The 6,944-nt window shown below is 38.5% G+C and overlaps 1 long non-coding RNA gene across 1 annotated transcript; it reads right to left on the bottom strand.

Annotated features, from left to right (window-relative positions):
* Positions 1 to 1,851: 1,851 nt before the first annotated feature.
* On the bottom strand, positions 1,852 to 6,204 carry LOC115657588. The gene is made up of 3 exons (XR_004002007.1): positions 6,194 to 6,204; positions 3,805 to 3,808; positions 1,852 to 1,959 (listed from the first exon to the last, which is right to left on the bottom strand). It is a non-coding gene; the product is annotated as an uncharacterized LOC115657588 (long non-coding RNA).
* Between the last annotated feature and the right edge of the window lie 740 nt (positions 6,205 to 6,944).

The raw sequence follows: 6,944 nt of genomic DNA, 5'->3' as shown, positions 1-6,944 counted from the left end.
AGTCACAGCACCAGACAGAGTTGGCCTGGCTGTCCCTCATCAGGACAGGAGTGGGGAGCAGCTGGGTCAAATTTATGTGAGTGGTGTTGGAAGTATAGAGCAGGCGATAGGTGTGAGTGATCAGAAGGAATGGCCTTAGATGGAGACGGGAGCAGAGCACTGAGCTGGGGGTGTGTGTGTTGTGATTAAGTGGCCAGGAAGGTCCTGGGGGTGGTGGGTGAGAAGTTGGAGATATGCTGTTGGGTGATTACAGAGTGTTAGGGTGTTGTGGGGGAAGGGGTTGTGAGGGTTGTGGGGAGATGTTAGGATCAGTGGAGGGTAGCTGGGGTACATGAGGGGTATTGGGGGGGTCTGTGTGCAGAGTAGGGTGTATATGGGGCAGGGCTGCTTTGCTAAGCAGCCTCTGTTCATGCCATGCTGTGCTGGCAGCAGCTGGAGCTCAGAGTGGGGTCAAGGTACCCCTGAGGTTTTGCCTGGCTGGTCCTCCATAGGGTGCCCAGATAGCAAGTATGAAAAATTGGGACTGTGTGGGGGGTGGGGGGGTGGGAGGTAATAGACGCTTATATAAGAAAAAGCCCTGGATATTGGAACCGTCCCTATAAAATTGGGACATCTGGTCACCCTACTCCTTCACTATGATGTAAGGGGTAGCCAGGCCATAGCTCATAAGACCCCCAAATTATTTTATCTGGCATTGAATAGGTCAGTGGTCCGACGCGGTGCCCGTGGGTGCCATGGAGCCTGTCGGGGCACTTATGTGCGCCCGCCTAGTGCCCAACATGGGAGAAAAGCTGGGGCCCCGCGCCTGCTGAGGACAGAGTACTCCAGGGCTGCGGGCGCCAGTGTTCTCTGTCCTTCCGGCTTCTCTCTGCACTGCCCAGAACTGGCACCAAAAAAATGAAGAAACAAAAAAATGCTCAGACTCTTGCAGAATGGACGGAATGCAGCCCCGTAGCATGTGCTGCCCCAGGCACGTGCTTACTCCACTGGTGCCTGGAGCCAGCCCTGCATTATGTGAGTAATTGTTGGCGCCCGCCACACTCTTCTGAAAGCATGAATGTGCTATTGGCCACAAAAAAGTTGGGAACCACTGGAACAGGTTGTTAGTCTTAATGGCTGTTTTAAATGTTCTACAACTTCAGAAAATAGTTAATAATGTTGTGCCAGGGAGGAAAAAACTGGTTCAGCTGTAAGTATTCAAAAGAAGCTTTTGCATCATACAGTCCATAGTCATAAAAATGATATACGGTGCTAGTGACTGGAAGGGACAAGAATCTATACCCAGGATCAACTATATGTATTACAGACTAGATTATCTGGATTTTACTTACATGAAGCTGTTTTCCAAACAGCATGGAATATGAAGGTTGGAAGAGACCTCAGGAGGTCATCTAGTCCAATCCCCTGCTCAAAGCAGGACCAACACCAACTGAATCATCCCAGTCAGGGTTTTGTCAAGCCGGGCCATAAAAACTTCTACGGAGGTGGTGGAATCTCCATCCTTAGGTAATCCATTCCAGTGCTTCACCACCCTCCTAGTGAAGTAGTAGTTTCCTAGTATCCAAACTAGACCTCCCCCACTGCAACTTGAGACCTCTGCTTCTTGTTCTGTCATCTGCCACCGCTGAGAACAGCCTACCTCCATCCTCTTTGGAACCTCCCTTCAGATAGTTGAAGGCTGCTATCAAATCCCTCCTCACTCTTCTCTTCTGCAGACTAAATAACCCCAGTTACCCTCAGCCTCTCCTCATAAATCATGTGCCCCAGCCCCCTAATAATTATTGTTGCCCTCCCCTGGAATCTCTCCAATTTGTACCCCCACTACAGAATGGATATGGAACAAAACTGGACACAATACTCCAGTTGTGGGCTCACCAGTGCCGAATAGAGGGGAATAATCACTTCCTTCGATCTGCTGGCAGTGCTGCTACTAATACAGCCCGATATGCTGTTATCCTTCTTGGTAACAAGGGCACATTGCTGGCTCATATCCAGCTTCTCATCCATTGTAATCCCCGGGTCCTTTTCTGCAGAACTGCTGCTTAGCCAGTTGGTCCCCAGCCTGTAGCGGAGCATCATATTCTCTGACTTCTGTGCTGAGAACGTTACCCTGTTGCAGTTCAGTTGAGTATCTGAGGCCCAGCATTTTAACTAGCTGTTGAGGTAAAAAGAAATCTGTTGAATGTTAGAGCCAGCGAGCAAGATTTCAAATATGCTATTTGAAGACTGGTTAAGGAGATACTGAGGCTTTAAGAAGAATAATTAATTAATGCAAATAATACTTGGTTCTTCCAGAAGGAAATCCTTGTCTTTTTTCATTATCATCAATGATAAAACCCCCATTGATTTCAAAGGATCCAAGATCTCACCCATATAGAGCTTTTCATGTAAATCTCCATGCTTAACAAGTATCCACCATAGCATCTGTTCACTTTAATGCAGATTTGACAGAGCAGTCATCTATTGAACTCCTAATCCTACAAAGTTTTTTCAGGTGAATCATAAGGCCTTTGAAAATTACAATTGCATTGTGCAACAGTTTTCTAAAAGTGTGCTTGTTCAGATGTGGAAATTCCAATGAGCAGGTGATTACATCTTTCTGGCCCAAGCAGAATTCAGCATGTCACTTAGGTCATCACTCAGATTTAAGAGATAATCCTGTGAGAGTCAAATAGTTGTCTTTTGGCCTAAGAGTCTGTGAGTAAGACATTAAATAGATGTAAACTAGTATTTGATGATGATGATGATGATCTCTAAAATTCTCCCCAGGCTAAAAAAGTGAACTAGATCTATATACGTATAATTTTATGTCTCATAGTGTTAATTTTCACCATTTTTCTGTTTTCTTTGCTGATGTTCTTGTAGGTACCTTTGAAATGGATGGAAATATTTTGTTAACAGATTTAATTTGAAAGAATCTAATATTATTTTCTGACGAGCCAAAGATTTTTTTTTTTACCAAAGATATTTCTTCAGTAATTAGTGTGTGTTATTCATCTTAAAGGATTAAAAAACGAATGTAATTCCTCAGTGGGCTGGGAGATCTGGCTGAGTCAAACATTTGGGTAGGTGTGGTAGCATGGAGCAAAGACTAGAATTAGACTGTACAGTTAATCTGTGGGGTTCTTTAACCTTGATGGAATATACATCGTTCTGCATATTTTATAAACAGGGATACCCTAATAAAAATATCAAACTACATTCCTGATTTTTCACAAAGCAAAATACCTTCCACTTGCAAGATTTTTATTTTATCTCAAATGTGGTATTACACAAGTGTAATACCCTTGACAAATAATGCCCTAAATAATAATGTTCAGAGTCAATCAAAAGTTGGAGAAAGTATTCATATAAGTACTAAGATGTAAGAAAAATTTATCACAGTGTTCTTGTAGTGCTCTGAACTACCGTTCATATACCACTTTCCACTGAAGGATCTATTTATTGTGTTTGAATTCAGTGTAAGCATGTTTTTTGCAATATATTTAAACAAAAAAGTTAATGTCACCTATATCACTTGTAAAATTCATCAAATTAAGGATTTACCAGGTAAATAGTGACTCACAGACAAACTAAATGTAAAACCATTTTTTCCTTTCTCCATTACGCAAAATCTTCTGAAAATTGAATATACATGTGCTCTTGTGTATTCAGTCTTCAGCTAAAAATCGCAAAAAGCTAAGCATAATGTTGTTTGTAACCTATGCATTACCAGAGCTCTGTTCATGATTATCCTTGCATACTATTGTCCTTTAATTAATGCTGATGAAAAAAATACATACATGTGCATGTCATATTGATGACTGTCCTTAAAATCTGCCTATACTGCACATTAGCAACAACCTGATTTTGCAGTACCTCTTGTCAGTGATCAGGAGGTATACAGTTTACACTCCTTCCCAATTGTAGATCAGCTATCAAGCCTTATTCATTACTTGCCCCATGCCTTGGTAAAATGGCTTGTTGGAATGCACTATGTTGGTAATTAATCCATCAATTTCAACTCCTGAGTTTACTCAGATAGTGAAAGATGTGGTGACCATGTGTATCCATGGATACGAGGCAGTTTAAGTATTTCTAACTGGGTAACTTTATAATTGAAAGTCAGCATATCTCATGAGTACTGATATTACTGAAGAATTTGTACAGACTTGCTGAATGTTAATTTAGCAGATTTAACTTAAAATGGCAGAATTAAGGTTCAAAAGCTATAATTAATGAATAAACTACTTTAGAAGAGGTTAGGATTCTTTCAATTTTGATGAAGTAATTTCATAACAACCTAATGGATTAATTAGATTTACATGCACATTACTGTATATGTATATTAGTATACTTGAAAGGCACGTGTCAGCAACTTGTTTTGAAGTCCAGAATGAATTGAATGCTGTAAAAGTTATATGGAAACACCCATTAAAAACTGTGGCTAAAATTTTCAAAAGCGGTTCTTAAAAATGCTTAATTGTAGGTTCCTAAAAAAAAAAATGGTCTAACTTTCCAAGATGCTGATCAATCCCATTGAAAATAACTGGAGCAGTAGGTGCTAAAACTTATCTTCAGACAAAAGGTTTTAAAAGTTTGGCCTAAATCCTTTTTAAGTGGGAAAACTTTTCTTTCCCCATGTAATATTTATTTAAACAAGCTTTTTCTCTGCTTCCTCCCCTCCCCCAAGCCCAATGATCTGGTGCTTGGCTGGGTGCCTTACTACTATATTTTATTTTTAGTATATGTTTTCACACACTGCCTTTACTTGTATTGTATATGCATTAAAATTGCTCAACACCTCATTTGTCAACACAGCTGTTCCCTTTTCTGTGGCTTAACAGAAAATATGAATTGTGTTAATTGAACTTACTAAAAGAGAGATTGATATAAATCCATGTATTAATGGAACATGTATAGTAAAGCATGACTGCATATAAACTTGAAGGCTGGTTCTGTGTTTTGGGGACCAGTCCAAAGCTTAGTGATGACAATGGAAAGATGTACACTGACCCAGAGTTTGATTGTCTTTGTAGGTTTTTCAAGTTCATACTCATTGCTTATTGTGCTAAATTGTACAGACAATGGAGAGGAATTGTTTATGGTGCTTAAGAGGAAGCGAGGAAAATGGGATGGAACTGAGCAGTAAAAAACTTAATTCTGGAGTTAAGGAAATCTCCTAATGGCCAGATCTATTAGACTGTGGAATAATATCTGAAGGCAAGTAGTAAAATAGTTATCACTTGAATTATATAAAATACATCTGGAAAAGAACTCAAGAATATCCTGTCCTTGTCATTGGTTGACAAGATTACCTGCTTTTCCACCTCTAATTTCTATTTTTATATAATCTGTTTAGACCAACTCCTTATCTAACATCATGATTTAATGAAAAACTGAAGCTTAATAAGCTATCTGGCTACTGTCACATTGTAGAATGTCGTTGAAACAAAAAATTGCAATAATGAATGGCTAAGTCTACAGAGAGAAGAGGGAAAAGTAATTTTACACTTCTGATAGAATCAACCTGTATATCTAGGTGCTGCTTTATTTTTTTAATTTTCAAAATTATATTGAGTAATGTGTATACTTGGGACTTTGTTTAAATTATACAAGTTTAAATAGATAATTCAGAATTTTATGTATCTTATTTAAGACTTAGCTAGAAAACTATCATGGGAGTTTAAAAAAAATGTATAGTGTATATATGCATACAAACTATGTATAGTACAGCATAAAGTATGTGATTAAAATACAATAATAATACCTATTTTACCATTAGAGCTTAAAGTGCTATACAAAAAAAAGGTCAGTATCATGATCCCCATTTTACAGATGGGGAAACCAAGGCAAAGAATTTGTTTTTTTGTTGTCCCACTTGGATATTTTTCTTACACAAAGAAAAAAATAATTCTGTAGCATCCACAAACTCTGTGTTGTGATAACTTTTCTGACCTTTGTTAAGCCTTGCCTTAGCATCAGAAAGAATGGAGACCTTAAAGTATAAAGAAGTAGATTGAGAATGCAAAAAAAGGAAATGTTTTTCCCTGGAAGTCTGGCTAATGCTGTCAGCGTCAAGCAGGATAAGTGTTCTTAGGTTGTAAACCTCTCTCTTGCTCTCTCTCTTCTTTTCCTTTCCCCCTAAATATACAGTAATACATTATAGATAACATAGCCTTTTAGGTTCCAAAGACTATGCCAGAGTGATAACATAAATAGATAACTCCATATAAAGTCACAGATCACTATTTTGTATGTTCAACTTAAAACCATACTTTAACACACTTGAATGTGGGGATTAAATTTTTATAATAAAATTCAAAAACTAATTTTTAAAAGCCTTTCCATCAAATCCTTCAGGAAAGCCAATAATACAAGGATTGCAACTTTTAGTATAAATGTCAATTCATTTTTTTAGTGCAACTTTGTAGAATTCTTAATACAAACATCAAATTGTTTTATTACTGTTCTACCTCTGCTCCAGAATTTACGTCTTTTTTTTTAAAATATTTTTCTGTCAAGTCAATGCTATTTTCTAAAACAAATGTTTTAGAATAAAGAAATATCCAGTTTAACAGGGAGTCAAGACATGCAGTGTTGCTGTAGCTGTGTAGGATATGAGAGAGACAAGTTGGATGAGGTAATACCTTTTATTTGATGGACCAGCTTCTGTTGGTGGAAGGGACAAAGGCTTCAAGATGTGCACACCTGCAAAAGAGCTCTGCGCAACCAAAAAGCTTCTCCTTTCCACCAACGAATGTTGATGTAAGATAATAAGAGAACACATCATAAGGCCAATTTGTTTAGAAAGAGAAGCCATTTTGTTCACCCAAAGAATCTTCCTAAAATGATGTAGGTACCTCTAGTCTGTGAGAGAAACTCATTAGAGAGTGACATCCTGGTCCCATTGAAGTCAATGGGAATTTTACCATTGACGTCAATGCAGTCAGGACTCGCCTTCC

Source organism: Gopherus evgoodei, chromosome 1 (assembly GCF_007399415.2).
Source record: "Gopherus evgoodei ecotype Sinaloan lineage chromosome 1, rGopEvg1_v1.p, whole genome shotgun sequence".
NCBI classification, from domain to species: Eukaryota; Metazoa; Chordata; order Testudines; family Testudinidae; genus Gopherus; species Gopherus evgoodei.
The sequence above is the reverse complement of the archived record's forward strand: the minus strand, read 5'-3'. Positions and strand labels throughout refer to the sequence as shown.